The following is a 17297-nucleotide window of genomic DNA, read 5'->3' as shown; positions in this document are numbered from 1 at the left end:
GAGAGAGAGAGATGAGAGAGAGATGGGGGGGAGAGAGAGAGGGAGGGAGGGAGAGAGAGATGGGAGAGAGAGAGAGAGAGGGAGCGAGACATAGTAACATAGTAGGTGGGGTTGAATAAAGACAAGGGTCCTTCCAGTTCAACGTGTGTGTGTTGCTCTAACTCCTCCCATAACCCTGTAGATTAACCAGTTGACATCCGCGGTGTTAAAGCCCCTTCCCATCCAGGCCATTTTTCAGTATTCAGCGCTGCGGTACTTTGACTGACATTTATTCCTTCCGTCCGTTTTTCTACTACGGGCGGACGGCAAGAGGTTAAATGAAAGAAGAAAGTCATTAGGAAATGTCCTGAATGTATCTGCGCTATCTGCGGGTACCATTGCCTGTGGAAGGGTATTCCAAAATGTCACCACTTTCACAGTAAAGTAACAACCCCCTACGACTTCTAACATTTAACCCCCTCTCTCCTAACCTCATGTTGTGTCCCCAGGTTCTCAATACAGTTTTGGGATTGAACAGTTTGTTCTGAATATTGGGGTCCCCATTGAGGATTTTGAAGTCTGCAATAAGGTCTCCTGGAAATCACTTCTTCTCTAAGGTGAATATGTTTACATTTTGAATGCAGTCCTCATAGTTTAGACCTTCTACCCCTTTCATTAATGTTGTATCCCTTCTAACTGTATAGATCACAGAGAGAGTTGGGGGGAGAGAGAGTGAGAGAGAGGCAGGGGAGAGAGAGAGGGGGGGAAAGAGAGAGTGATAGATAGATAGATAGATAGATAGATAGATAGATAGATAGATAGATAGATAGATAGATAGATACCACCATCACACATATACACTGATACCACCACCACCTACACACATGCAGTGAGTAAAATAAGCATTTGATCGTCTAGCAACCAACAATAATTCTGGCTCCTCCCACAGACTGGCTATGTGGTACACAGATTAGTCCTGTCACTTTAAGAAGGTGCCCCTAACGATAACTCGTTATGTATATAAGACACCTGTCCACAGAATCTCTTTCTTCCATTCAAACCTCACCTCCATGGTCAAGACCAAAGAGCTGTCATAGGACGTTGGGACAAGATTGTAGACCTGCACAAGGCTGGAATGGGCTACAAGACTATCAGCAAGAAGCTTGGTGAGAAGGAAACAGCTGTTGGAGCGATTATTTGCAAATAGGAGGAATACAAAGTAACCAATTGCGAATGATCTCAGTTGGGACCAAAGTCACCAAACAAACCATTGGTAACACAATACACCGCCATGGATTGAGATCCTGCAGAGTGCGCAAGGTCCCTCTCCTCCAAGAAGACACATGTACAGGCCCGTCTGACGCTTGCCAATGAATATCTAAATGATTCAGAGAAGGATTGGCAGAAAGTGCTGCGGTCAGACGAGACCAAAATGGAGCTCTTTGTCATTATCGTGACTCGCTGTGTTTGGAGGAAGAAAATGCTGACTGACCCTAAGAACACCATCCCTACAGTCAGACACGGAGGTGGAAACTTTATGCTTTGGGGCTGTTTCTCTGCTAAAGGCACAAGCTGACTTTGCCGTATTGAGGGGCCAATGGATGAGGCCATCTATTGTAAAATCTTGGATGAGAATCTTCTTCCCTCAGCCAGAACACTGAAGATGGGTCGTGGATGGGTCAGCATGACAATGACCCAAAACATACCGCCAAGGCAACAAAGCAGTGGCTCAGGAAGACGCACATTGAGGTCATGGGGTGGCCAGTCTCCAGACCTTAATCCTATAGAACATTTATGGCGGGAGCTGAAACTTTGAGTTGCCAAGCGACAGCCAAGAAACCTGAAGGATTTAGAGAAGATCTGTGAAAGGACCAAAATCCCTCCTGAGATGTGTGCAAACCTGGTAACCAAATACAAGAAACGTCTCCACCAAGTACTACGTCATGTTTTACTCAGGGATCAAATACTTCTTTTACTCACTGAACTGCAACTCCATTTGTATTGTGTTTTTTCTGATATTCTGTCTCCATCATATAAAATACACCTACGATAAAAATGATCGACCTTTCATGTCTTTGTACATGGGCAAACTCTACAGGGGGTCAGATCATTATTTTCCATACATATACACTGATGGGGGGCGGCGTTGCTGTCTTGCCTAGGGCAGCAGGATCTGTAAATACACCACTGCCATCACCCACATATACACCAGGGATCTCAAGTCTCCCTGATGTTCAGGGAGTCTCCCTCTATTAGATAGCGGCTCCCTGACGTCTGCGAGAGAGGCATTTTCTCCCTGAAATGTTTACTCTGAGTAAACCTTTCCGGTAAGATATCAGTGGGTAAAGTTTCAGAGTGAGGCTTGCCTCCTGGAGGACGGTCATGTGACCTCTAGAGTAGCCTCAGAACGAGGCTTGCCTCCTGGAGGAAGGTCATGTGATCTCTAGAGTAGCCTCAGAACGAGGCTTGCCTCCTGGAGGAAGGTCATGTGATCTCTAGAGTAGCCTCAGAACGAGGCTTGCCTCCTGGAGGAAGGTCATGTGATCTCTAGAGTAGCCTCAGAACGAGGCTTGCCTCCTGGAGGAAGGTCATGTGATCTCTAGAGTAGCCTCAGAACGAGGCTTGTCTGTCAGAAGGAAGAAGCTACTTGCTGCACAGAGAGGGCGGAGCTACTATTGAGAGCAGGTACAGGCACTGCTGCAGGGTTGAGAGAGGGCTGTTAACCCTTTGTGGATAATATAGAATCAATTATATGTCCTGGTTGTCTAGTTATAGAGAACATTTATTTCATTTGCTGCCCATAGCAACTAGTCTATCACCCACATATACACTGATACCACCATCACCCTCATATACACTGATACCACCATCACCCTCATATACACTGATACCACCATCACCCTCATATACACTGATACCACCATCACCCTCATATACACTGATACCACCATCACCCACACATACACTGATGCCACCACCACCCACACATACACTGATGCCACCACCACCACCCACATATACACTAATACCACCATCACCCACATATACACTGATCCAACCACCACCCACATATACACTGATGCCCACCACCACCACCTACACACATATACACTGATACCACCACCACCTACACATATATACACTGATACCACCACCACCTACACACATATACACTGATACCACCACCACCTACACACATATACACTGATACCACCACCTACACACATATACACTGATACTACCACCACCTACACACATATACACTGATACCACCACCACCTACACACATATACCACCACCTACACACATATACACTGATACCACCACCACCTACACCCACTGTATACACTGATACCACCACCCACACACATATACACTGATACCACCACCTACACACATATACCACCACCTACACACATATACCACCACCTACACACATATACACTGATACCACCACCACCACCTACACACTGTATACACTGATACCACCACCCACACACATATACACTGATACCACAACCCACATATACACTGATACCACCACCACCTACAAACATATACACTGATACCACCACCACCCACACATACACTGATATCACCACCACCCACATATACACTAATACCACCATCACCCACATATACACTAATACCACCATCACCCACATATACACTAATACCACCATCACCCACATATACACTGATACAACCATCACCCACATATACACTAATACCACCATCACCCACATATACACTGATACCACCACCACCCACATATACACTGATACCACCATCACCCTCATATACACTGATGCCACCATCACCCACATATATACACTGATACCACCATCACCCACATATACACTGATACCACCACCATCCACACATATACACTGATGCCCCCCACGGCCACCTACACACATATCCACTGATACCACCACCTACACACATATACACTGATACCACCATCACCCACACATATACACTGATACCACCATCACCCACAAATACACTGATACCACCACCACCCACACATACACTGATGCCCCCCACCACCACCGACACACATATACACTGATACCACTTCCTACACACATATACACTGACACCACCACCTACACACATATACACTGACACCACCACCTACACACATATACTGTACACTGATACCACCACCACCTACACACATATACCACCACCCACACACATATACACTGATACCACCACCCACACACATATACACTGATATCACCACCCACACACATATACACTGATACCACCACACACACACATATACACTGATACCACCACCACACACACACACATATACACTGATACCACCACCACACACACACACATATACACTGATACCACCACCACCTACACACTGTATACACTGATACCACCACCCACACACATATACACTGATACCACCACCTACACACATATACACTGATACCACCACCACCACCCACACACATATACACTGATACCACCACCTACACACATATACACTGATACCACCACCACCCACACACATGTAAACTGATATCACCATCACCCACATATACACTGATACCACCACCACCCACACATATACACTGATGCCCCCCACCACCACCTACACACTGATACCACCACCTACACACATATACACTGATACCACCACCACCCACACATATACACTGATGCCCCCCACCACCACCTACACACTGATACCACCACCTACACACATATACACTGATATCACCACCACCCACACATATACACTGATATCACCATCACACACATATACATTATATACATATACACACGTCTATGTACACATTGATCAGTGACTCCCTCCTCTCTGGCCACGTTCTGTACCGAGGGTCACGACATTAGTATCTCCCAGTGAATTGGGTGATCTGTGTAGCAATATAAATCGGTTGTATCTTTCAGCCACACGTATATCTGTGACAGCGCTGCACGCACAGTGACCAGATGAGGGAGGCATTGCTGGGATTTGTAGTCCCCCTGCACGCACAGTGACCAGATGAGGGAGGCATTGCTGGGATTTGTAGTCCCCCTGCGCGCACAGTGTACCATGTGTGCTAGTTTCGGGAAGGGTCGGGAGCGACCAGTAAGGGAGGGGGCCGGGGAGAGGCTGCCTGCTCTGTAAATAGATATTTATGAAAGTGTCAATGTTGACTGGTCCAAACCTCCACCCAGATCCACCCTCCACCCAATGGGCTGGGCCTGCCCTACCCCACCCTGCCGGCTGTAGCCGAGTGCCTCCGATCAGACCTCCCATCCTGGCCGTCCCTATGAGCCTTGTCCCTGTGCTCGTACACACACACCGGCGCTACTGCTCATGTGAGCCACAACTGTGTACTCCGGGATCACTGTCATTGCCTGGCACCGCTCTGCCCGCCCTCCTGTCACAGTAAGTCAGCACTTTAATACTTGTTGAGGAATGTGTATGCTCCAGGAGTGGGGTAACTTGTGGGGGGCACATCATCACCTCCCATCCTCTCTGCCTGGGGTAATGGGCTGCGACTGAGCCCCTTCTCATGGATTGCTGCGGGATGAAGGAGACACTGACTTGCCCGGGAGTTTGTGTTGGCACCGATCACCTGGCTGTGGTGGGCACCATTCCCAGGACACACTAGGCTCGCTGTCAGCTGATTGGGCTCCGGCCACACATTGCTCTGGATTTTCCACCGGGGAGATCGGGGCTGCTGGACAAAACGCTGATTGATGGGGCATGGCACAGGCAGCCCTTGTCACCCGCTATGTGTTGTTATTATTATTACATAGAAAATGTATCATTTCATGTCCGCTGGTCAGTGATGAGCCGACATTTCCATGTACATGTCTCCCCCACCTCTCTGTCCTGCCACAGGGACTGTGTGTGATCACTGGCAGCAGATCTTCCTCTTATCATACTCTCCGCTCAGAATACTATCTGGAGGATTCCTCTATGGAAGATCCTTTTATCATTGATACTCTCAGCTCAGAATATTGCTGTACTTTAGTTGCTCCATGGAAGCTCCTTTTATGATGGCTCAGAATACAGAATACTGAAAAGAGTTACTCCTTGGAAGCTCCTTTATGGATAATCTCAGCTCAGTATATTACCATGAGTTACTCTGTTGAAGATCCTCTTATGATTGACAGTCTCAGTTTAGAATACTATCTTGGGTTACTCTATAGATGGCCCTTTTAAAATTGATAGCCAGCTCAGAATATTACTTTGGGTTACTCTATGGTAAATGTTTATATGACAGACACTCTCAGCTCAGAACATTACTTTGGGTTACTCTATGCAGGATCTTTATATGATTGACACTCTCAGCTCAGAACATTACTTTGGGTTACTCTATGTAAGATCTTTATATGATGAATACTCTCAGCTCAGATTATTACTTTATGTTACTCTATGTATGATCTTTATATGATGAATACTCTCAGCTTAGATTATTACTTTATGTTACTCTATGTAAGAGCTTTATAAGATGGAAACTCTCAGCTCAGAATATTACTTTGGGTTACTCTATTGAAGATCTTTATATGATGGATACTCTCAGCTCAGAATATTAATTTGGGTTACTCTATTGAAGATCTTTATATGATGGAAACTCTCAGCTCAGAACATTACTTTGGGTTACTCTATGGTAGATCTTTATATGATGGACACTCTCAGCTCAGAACATTACTTTGGGTTACTCTATGGTAGATCTTTACATGATGGACACTCTCAGCTCAGAACAGTACTTTGGTGTACTCTGTGGAAGATCTTTATGTGATGGACGCTCTCAGCTCAGAACATTACTTTGGGTTACTCTATGGAAGATCTGTATATAATAGATACCCTCAGCTCAGATTATTACTTAGAGTTACTCAATGTAGAATCTTTATATGATGGACACTCTCGGGTCAGAACATTACTTTGGGTTACTCTATGGAAGATCTTTATATGATGGATAATCTCAGCTCAGAATATTACTTTGGGTTACTCTATGTAAGATCTTTATATGATGGATACTCTCAGCTCAGATTATTACTTTATGTTACTCATTGGAAGATCTTTATATGATGGACACTCTCTCAGCTCAGAATACTACTTTGGGATGCTCTATGTAAGATCTTTATGAGATGGAAACTCTCAGCTCAGATTATCACTTTGGGTTACTCTATTGAAGATCTTTATTTGATGAACACTGTCAGCTCAGATTATTACTTTGGGTCATTCTATTGAAGATCCGTATATGATGGACACTCTCCGCTCAGAACATTACTTTGGGTCACTCTAAGGAAGACCTTTATTTGATGGACACTGACAACTCAGAATATTACTTTTGAGTTACTTTATGGAAGATCTTTATATGATGGACGTTCTCAGCTCAGAACATTACTTTGGGTTACTCTATGGTAGATCTTTATTTGATGGACACCCTCAGCTCAGAACATTACTTTGGGTTACTTTTTTGAAGATATTTTAATGATGGACACTCTCAGCTCAGAACATTACTTTGGGTTACTCTATGGTAGATCTTTATATGATGGACACTCTCAGCTCAGAACATTACTTTGGGTTACTCTATGGTAGATCTTTATATGATGGACACTCTAAGCTCAGAACATTACTTTGGGTTACTCTATGGGAGATCTTTACATGATGGACACTCTCAGGTCAGAACATTACTTTGGGTTACTTTATGGAAGATCTTTATATGATGGACACTCTCAGCTCAGAACATTTCTTTGGGTTACTCTATGGTAGATCTTTATGTGATGCACGCTCTCAGCTCAGAACATTACTTTGGGTTACTCTATGGTAGATCTTTATATGATGGACACTCTCAGCTCAGAACATTACTTTGTGTTACTCTATGGTAGATCTTTATATGATGGACACTCTCGGCTCAGAACATTACTTTGGGTTACTCTATGGTAGATCTTTATATGATGTACACTCTCAGCTCAGAACATTACTTTGGGTTACTCTATGGGAGATCTTTATATGATGGACACTCTCAGGTCAGAACATTACTTTGTGTTACTCTATGGTAGATCTTTATATGATGGACACTCTCAGGTCAGAACATTACTTTGTGTTACTCTATGGGAGATCTTTATATGATGGACACTCTCAGCTTTGGGTTACTTTTGTTCCCATCTAGTGAGCTGTCCCTTCAGCGGCGTGTAATGTATAAATGGTGACTTGACATTCGGCACAGAGCTTTGACTTGCAGGATTGAGTATGGAAAAAATAGTTAAAAAGCTACCTTGGAATATTATCAGCAAGCACTAATCCTGTATACATATATTACCATGTACATCCTGATAACTGGAGATTACCGTATGCCGTGTGTACACAGCTGGGTAAGACATTTCATTCAATGGACGGGGAGATTAGCTATTTATATGCTGTGTGTATGAGGAGCAACACTTGCAGGATTCTTCCATAGTGGAAGCGATGGTGTGCAGCAGCCCATGGCGATCAGTTCATTTTCTGGCTGATAGCATACAGTGATGGGGTTTGTGATTGGTTGCTCTGGGTTACTGCATGTTTCCTCTTAGCATTAACTTTTATTAATAAGGAGCTCTTATTCTTAAACTCGCAACACACAATACAATCTGATTGTACAATCTTCTTCAGAACTACCAATAAGTATATAGTTCACGAGTTTGCATGAATGGATACATATTGATTGGATAGGTCCCCAAATGACATAGTTTGGGTAGATCTAACGTTGATTGTACAGAGATTGTATGGTCAGATTGCAATGTGGATGGTGAATATTGAGAGTTCTATCAACCAATCAGAATTCTCTCTGCTGAAGTCGGATCCATATCAGGATCACCATTCGTGTTTCAATCTGGCTGTACAATCCATTTTAGATTTACCAAATCTATGTAATATGAAGTCCTCCCTAATCTAACCAATCACCTTGTATCCAATTGGACAGGCTCTTGCACTACATAGTTGTTGGTAGGTCTAAAATATAATGTTCAATCAGATTGTAATGTGTGTGGTGACCTTCAGATTGATCACAGCTGCTTGCCATGGTGTAATAAGGCTGTATGGATTTGAGGAAGAAGAGTTTTATGTTTATTATGGAAAACGGAATGTGTGGTTGTGTCGTGTACCTTTCTAAGCCACAGAACAATGGGGAGAACCCCTGGACCAATCAGAATGAATCGTGGCCAGTGCTCAGAACTCATGTATAGTGAACTGGGTAGCTCCAGGTTACTTGGCTTTGCACATAGTCCTTGCTCTTTGCACTGATTTCATTAATCATTGCCTTGGTACTGATGATCACTTTACCGTTTTGGAGTTGTCTGAGTGTTGTTGTCGGGACTAAAAAAAGCAGACTTTGTCCTCAGCTTGCCCTTCACTCTGTCAGGAGCGGGGCAGTGGTGGTGGCCATAGTACATTGTAAGCGCGACTGGTACAAAGAGCGCACAGCACAAGCCCGGTACTGTAAGACAACAATGATTCATGGTGAGCTGTGTCTGATTGTGGCCACATACATTTGTAAAGCCCAGAGAACAGAAGTACTCTCTCATTTTCCTTTCACACAGACCGATTCCCTGGCAGCAAAGACTGTCTGAGGTATTGAAAACTGATCTCCAGTTGGCTGCTATGGGTTACTACACACCAGTGCTCTTGGCCCTGTGCTTCTAAGTAAGCACATCTGCTTCTTCAAGGGATGTTCCACCCTTGGTGATGATAAGGAACATCCTCTAGCTCTGACTTGAAGGGGTTAAATGAACGTTCTTTAGTCCTGTTCTAGAGGTGATTTCATCCTGCTTGTATCACAGTGTTATGCTGGCCACAGTCCTTACAACCAGCGCAAGACTTTTGTCTTGCGTTGGTTGTGAGGTAATTTAAAAAAACGTACGATCTGCCCATCTTGGACAAGCAGATCGTACTTGCGATAATCGCAAGCCCACTCTGCTGAGGGGTGGGCTTCCGATGACCGCAATGCTGAAAGGGCAGTGTGCGCTTGCTTGCTTATCTTACGGACAAGCCACACACCCGCCGACAATCGTACGATTCTCGGTGGGTTTTCGAACATGTCCCTAAGATCAAAGTCGTGCACCGTACAGTAAATACATTTGCATACCTTCCACACACCTTGCGATAATCGCACACTCTCGCGGGATTTCCCGCGATTATCGTACGATTATCGCAAGGTGTGTGGGCACCTTTAGAATGTAGCTGTGGTGCTGCTCTGGCTTTTTAGGCATCGCCATCCTTGAAGGCCCGGGGTCCGAATGGGAGTTTCATCTGACTAAAATATCACCAACCTAGGTTGCCTGTGCCGTGTGGAATGTTGTCATGTATATGCTTTTACACACACACACAAAGGTATGCGTGTCCATTTTTATAGCATGTATGGCAATAAAAAGAAGAAAAAAAAATGTGGATTTATGAAAATACCAATTTGGACGATTCTACAACATTTCTACTCCATCCTGATTGGTTACTAAAGCCAGCCAACGCTGCTCGGGTATACCGCTGCCTCAATCCTCTAAATATTATTATTATGCTGGATTTATATAGCGCCAACAGTTAGCGCAGCGCTTTACTATATAAGGCTGGGTTCACACCGAAGCGACAGCGTTTTTACGTGCCTTTTATGCGCATAAATCACTATTGAGTCTATGGGGCCAAAACGAGCTGTAATATGCCAAAAAAAGCTCATGTACTTTTTCCAGCGACAGGCGTTTTGCTTATTGTGACAAACGCTCAGACGTGAACAGCGCCATAGAAATGAATGGGATTTTTTTTTGGGGGGGGGCATATTTTTTTAGCATTTTTTGGGGTAGAAAAAGCGCTACAAAACACTCAATGTGAACCAGGCCTGAGGGCTTGTTCACACCAAATCCAGACCAGATCTGCATGAGCTTCTGCATATGCAGTGCGTTTTGAAGCGTTTTTGCCGCGTTTCGGTCCATTTAAAAAAAACTTTCAGGTGTAGTCCAGTGCGTTCCAGGGCGTTTGCATGCATTTTCGATGTGTTTGCATTCAGTTTGGTGCATTCCAGAGCAGAACAATATAGGGCATGCTGCAGTTTTTCCACATGCTCTGGAACTGAACACTCTGGTGTGAACTAGAGCCCAAAATACCATTGGATGCATTTTTGATGTGTTCTCTAACTGTTCTGCTCTGCATCTGCTCCGCACTTGGTGTTTACAAGCCCTAAGGGCCCATTCACACCAATTGCGGTGCGTTCCAGAGCGGCAGCTGCTGGAACGCACCGCAACCGCTCACAAAACTTCCCCCTTCGTTCTGCGTTCTGGGGTGAGATGATGCGCGGCAAAACATTGCCTGCATTCCGGTCCACTGCAAATGCTGCATGCTCTATTTTTTGCGCCTGAAGTGGGCCGGAACGCTTTGGAATGTTTGCCACGCGTCCATTTCCCATTGCGGGTGATATAGCTGCGGTGCCATTGATTTCAATGCACCGCCACACCCCCTCAGGCCCAAGAACGAAGGAGGAAGTTTTGTGAGTGAATACGGTGCGTTCCAGCAGCTGTCGCTCCGGAACGCACCGCAATTGGTGTGAATGGGCCCTAAAGGAAGACAGTACGGTTATAATACAATTCTAGACAAGATGGTTAGGAGGAATATGTAAAACATGGAGGAAGTGTATCTATCACCTTGGCCTAGCGTTTACTATCATCTTGTTTATTCACTCAAATATTCTTCTGAATTGTGATTTTGGTTGTTAGTGGAAAGTTTAGTCATTGGTTGAGTGAGATTTGAAATGTGGAATGTTGCGGTCCATTTGGTTGTTCAGCATTTATAATTGTCACTTTTATTGCTTGGCTTTACAATTAGCACATTTCTGGTAATGGGAATGTCAGGCAATAATTAGTGTGAATGAAGAAAGAACGAGTTCCTGGTGTGATGTAGACCTTTAGTCACACGCTCCGTGCAGCAGCGGGGACATTCACCTTTCATGTATTTGTAAACAGGGCTGATCCTGCTTATAAAGCTGTTGTTATTATTCACACCCATAGAGCAAACACCTCCACCCGCCACCGCCGTATATAATAACTTGCAGCTGCTCATGAATATCGGTCAGCAAAGGCTAACTAAAGTCTGTGTGTGTGCTTTCTCTGCTGCTCAGCCAGAAGACTTGTTTCCTTTTCTTTGTTTCAAGGCTGGAGTTTGCGTCATACATTCCAAGTGGCATATGTGTGCTCTTTCCTGTTTCAGGCTGTTTCAGATCACGGGTCCTGACCAAACCCCTGTCACTGCCCCAGCAACTCCCATACCCCACCCAGGGAGCTAACACCTCTGCTCACCCACGCTTAACCCTTTGTCCCTGACAAGAAGATGTGTGACGTGCCGGCCCGTCACACTACAGTTAGCCTTGTGGCTCAGTACATATGATATATTACAGCGATAACAATCAATATACCATTTTAAAACATCCAGTGACATATTTACAATTAGTACATGTTAAGGTGTGTCTAAAGTCAAAACTTTCTTTGTATTTTGGATAGCGGTGAGGGGTTAGAACCCCGGCGTGGTGTGTTATTGCTGTCTGTTGGGAGTATACGAAACCGCCAGCACTTCAAATAAATGCATATCACAGATATATTGTAAAGATAGTGTCACACAAGTCAAAAGCATATAGACAAAAACAAGGTAGAACTGAGGGTTTTCAAAAAGTATGGTGTAGCTCAGGGGTAGCCAAACTGCGGCCCTCCAGCTGTGGGGAAACTACAAATACTATCATGCATCTGCCTCGGTAGGCCATGCCTGTGGCTGTCAGAGTCTTGCAATGCCTAATGGGACTTGTAGTTTCATTACAGCTGGAGGGCCGCAGTTTGGCTACCCCTGGTATAGCTGGATACCTTTCAAGTCAGACCCAACATATACTTCTATCCTATAAACCGGAGTTAGCTTAGATCGGTGTAGCCAAACTTCGACTCTCCGGCTCTGGTGAAAGTACAAATGCCATCATAGAAGTCATGTCTGTGCTTGTCAGAGTCTTGCAATGTCTTATGGGATTTGTAATTCCACATCAGCTGGAGGCCCGAAGTTTGGCTACCCCTGGTTTAGATAGTCCCCCCCCCCCCTCTCCCCCCCTTCCTTCTTTATAACTGTGTCTCTTAGGATTGAGCTGGAACTCAGTCTATGATGGGGGTTATGGTGCTTGGTTGCATCTTTTTGGTGTTTGGCAGGTGCTGGGTCTACTTACTGCGGGGGTCTCCCAGAGGGGATAGATGATAAGATGGAGGGTTACTCTCCACACCACCACCTTTTTCTTCCCTTGTATTTCTCTCTCTCTCTTTCTTTTTTGTCCTTTTCGCTTTTCTTCCCATACCCCACCCTTCCAGGCCTTGGGAGGTGTACAGAAGCGCTGAAGCGATTATCTAGACATGTGGGTCCATTCTATTCTGTTTTATGGAGGTTTTTTGGGTGTCTGTTCCACTTTTTAGCTCGTGTTAATGGGGCCTAAGGACCTGATTAGACCGCTTTTGTGAAAGGGGCCTAAGGACCTGATTAGACTGCCCGTGTGAAAGGGGCCTAAGGACCTGATCAGACCGCCTGTGTGAAATGGGCCTTAGGATCTGATCAGACCGCCCAAGTGAAAGGGGCCTTAGGACCTAATCAGACCGCCCGTGTGAAAGGGGCCTAAGAACCTGATCAGACCGCCCATGTGAAAGGGGCTTTAGGACCTGATTAGACTGCCCGTGTGAAAGGGGCCTAAGGACCTGATCAGACCGCCAATGTGAAAGGGGCCTTAGGACCTGATCAGACTGCTTGTGTAAAAGGGGCTTTAGGACCTGATCAGACTGCCCGTGTGAAAGGGGCCTTAGGACCTGATCAGACCGCCTGTGTGAAAGGGGCCTAAGGACCTGATCAGACCGCCCATGTGAAAGGGGCCTTAGGATCTGATAAGACCGCCCGTGTGAAAGGGGCCTAAGGACCTGATTAGACTGCCCGTGTGAAAGGGGCCCAAGGACCTGATAAGACCGCCCATGTCACACAAGCAGACCTGATCAGACCGCCCGTGTGAAAGGGGCCTAAGGACCTGATAAGACCGCCCATGTGAAAGGGGCCTTAGGACCTGATAAGACCGCCCATGTGAAAGGGGCCTCAGGACCTGATCAGACCGCTCGTGTGATTGGGGCCTTAGGACCTGATCAGACCGCGCTTGTGAAAGGGGCTTTTCTGTACTGGTGACCTCACACTGTGATTGCATTACACTGAACTCCAAGTTAAAGTGACACTAAACTCAGGAGTTAAATCTTAAAAATGCATTCAAGTACCTGAACTATTAGCAAAAATGTATCTTATATGTGTATTACTCGGCTGTAGATCCTCGAATCATCTCTGAATTGGTGCTGACACTGAGATTATGGTCCATCACGGGTGTGAGCTTGGAGTGGTGACTACTTTACAACATACACAGGGACCATGGTGAACAAAAGTAGCCACCCTCGAGAAGGAAGGACAGTGTCAGCACCAATTCAGAGATGATTTGAGGATCTACAGCTGAGTGATACACAAATACAGTACAGTATTGTTAATAGTTAAGATTGAACCCTTGAGTTTAGTATCACTTTAATGCCTGCCACGGGAATCTGTCATTGTTTTTGGATTATACTCTAATGCACCTGTACTTTTTTTTTTTTTTTAATGTTTTTAAAATAAATAGAGTTTGAAAAAACAAAAAAACACTCTCTAATGCACCTGTACTTTTTTTTTTTTTTTAATGTTTTTAAAATAAATAGAGTTTGAAAAAACAAAAAAAGCCTACCGGCGTTTGGATGCCTTGCAGGGTTCCTTTTTCAAAAGTACACTTTAAGAAGTGTTGTAGAACTTTGTAAACGCCAGGCCATACTGAGAGTGATTGTGGGAAAGATGCATCTACAGGAACCAAAGAGTAGAATATGCAACCAATACTATAAGGACCAGTTTACACCATAGGCAGGTGTGATGCAGTCCGTTTCTTTTGACTGCTGCAGTCAAAATACATCACAATGCTTTCCTATGGGCTTCTTGTGCTGTATTCACACCATTGCAGTCCGTTTAGATGCAGTCAGAAAAAGTACTGCTTGTCCTATTTTAACTGCATCTAACTGCGCAAAGCGCAGTGCAAACGCATGCAAGCACATCAAAACGCACTGAAACTGAACGCATACAGAAAAAACAAGAATTGATTGTGGCATCATTCAGGCACATGCAGGGGGAAAAAACGCATTAAAAACGCATCACAAACGTGTCAAAACGGATCGCAATGCAACTGCGCGGACGCACGCAGTTGTGATGCAGTTTCTGGTGTCAACTAACCCTAATAAATTAGGTCAATTGATACTAGAATCTTTCCAGTTATAATAAAAGTAAACAGGGAAAGAACAATAACATCAAAAACACGCTAGCTCAAATGCGAGAACAAATTCCAGTCATCGATATACTACAGGGCTGAGTTATAAAAAGTTAAACAACCAATCAGAACCCAGATTTCATTGTCAAACCACAACTTCAGAAATGGTAACTGGTTACTATGGGCAACAAGATTTGATTTGTCATTGTACAACGTTGATATCCGCCTTGTCTCCTCATCATATGGTATCATGGCCTTTTGATACAATTCTAAGACATGTGTGCCTCTCTATACCTTTTAAGATTATAATTGAGCTTTACTCCAGCTAAAATGTTTCTCTTTAGTTTTGGATACATTTGGGGACAGCATATACTTTAAGATTTCGTTGCTATCTGTGACCTTGTTGGGGAGACAATTTACTTCACTTCCTGGACAAAAAAGGAATGGGCCTGACTGGGACTGTGAGACACAAACAGTAATGTTAAAGAAGAACTGCGGACAAAGAAACAATTTCTCCCTTGCAGTGGGGCTACCCCCGCACTGCAAGGGTTAAGTGCTTGTTTTGTCTTTGTAAGCTGTTTTACTTACCTGATCCCAGCTCCCGCGGCAGCCAGTGCTCGCCTCTCTCCCCCTCCATTCCTGATGTTGGAATGTCCCTCAGCGTCCTCACGTCTCATGCAGGTGAATGGATTGCATTAGACGTGATGATGCCAACAGTCATTAGACAGCCAGAGCCCGGAGGAGTTGGAAAAATTGAGGATCAGGTAAGTAAAAACAGCCTTAGTAGTGTCCCTCAGACAAAACAAGCCCTTAGCCCTTGCAGTGCGGGGTCAGCCCCACTGCAAGGGTACGTTTTTTTTCTTTGCCCGGAGTTCTTCTTTAACTCTACAGAGTTTATAACCTTTCTTCCAGTGGCGTAACAATCGCCATAGCGACCCAAGCGGCCTCTATGGGGCCCAGGGCACAGGGGGGCCCGGCCAGGAAATCGCCCTGATGCCGTGGGGGGTCGCTCTGGCATCTCAGGCTGCTGGCTGTCACTGGCAGGGGTGTGGAGGAACGTGTCGCTGTTAGATCATTGACCACCTGTGCAGGGGTGTGACCACCCCACCTGAGGCCCTGCAGAGAGTCTATGGTGGGCTCTGCAGGGTCACTCTCAGGTGAGCTGTTTGCGATATCAGGTGGGCATACAAAATTTTGCTATGGGGCCCTTTGATTTGTAGTTACGCCCCTGCTCTCTTCATATATTTGTCGCATTGTGTTGCAGCATTTGTCTCTCCACTTCAGAGATTTCCAATCACTTCCTGTTTTGACAGGAAGTGAGGAAAAGTTTCCCAAATGGGATCACAGACTGCAGAGAAAACCCTGACCGGCCAAGATTTGGCTGGACTTGGTTGGTAACACTCTTTGACGCTGATGACATTTCTTGAATCACTGTCTGCAGAGAGCGATTTCTCAGCTGGGGGATTGTTTTCCAGCAAAAATACCTAAACCTGGGATTAGCCCCGGAAATAAGGAAAACGGATAGAATCCATGTTGTTCAGTAGATAGATGTTTGTTATGATCTGTCTCCTCTAGCTGATTTTTCATAATGTTGAGGTTCAGGGGGTAGGCAACCTTGGCACGCTGGCTTAGATTCATGTAAATCATTGCATCCATGCTCATTGCTCAGCATAGATTCATGTAAATCATTGCATCTATGCTCATTGCTAAGCAGAGATTCATGTAAATCATTGCATTCATGCTCATTGCTCAGCAGAGATTCATGTATATCATTCCATCTATGCTCATTGCTCAGCATAGATTCATGTAAATCATTGCATTCATGCTCATTGCTAAGCAGAGATTCATGTAAATCATTGCATTCATGCTCATTGCTCAGCAGAGATTCATGTAAATCATTGCATTCATGCTCATTGCTCAGCATAGATTCATGTAAATCATTGCATTCATGCTCATTGCTCAGCAGAGATTCATGTATAT

General features: G+C 44.8%; 1 protein-coding gene across 1 annotated transcript in view; it reads left to right on the top strand.

Annotated features, from left to right (window-relative positions):
- Positions 1 to 5255: 5255 nt before the first annotated feature.
- KLF3 (Kruppel like factor 3) overlaps positions 5256 to 17297 on the top strand; it is a 59603-nt gene continuing 47561 nt past the window's right edge. The window contains exon 1 of the mRNA XM_018567237.1: positions 5256 to 5362. The gene's annotated coding sequence lies outside the window, so the exon portion shown is untranslated. The remainder of the gene's footprint in view (positions 5363 to 17297) is intronic.

This window comes from Nanorana parkeri, unplaced genomic scaffold (genome assembly GCF_000935625.1).
Source record: "Nanorana parkeri isolate BGI_ZX_2015 unplaced genomic scaffold, ASM93562v1 scaffold1024, whole genome shotgun sequence".
NCBI classification, from domain to species: domain Eukaryota; kingdom Metazoa; phylum Chordata; class Amphibia; order Anura; family Dicroglossidae; genus Nanorana; species Nanorana parkeri.
This window is presented reverse-complemented; position numbering and strand designations above follow the sequence as displayed.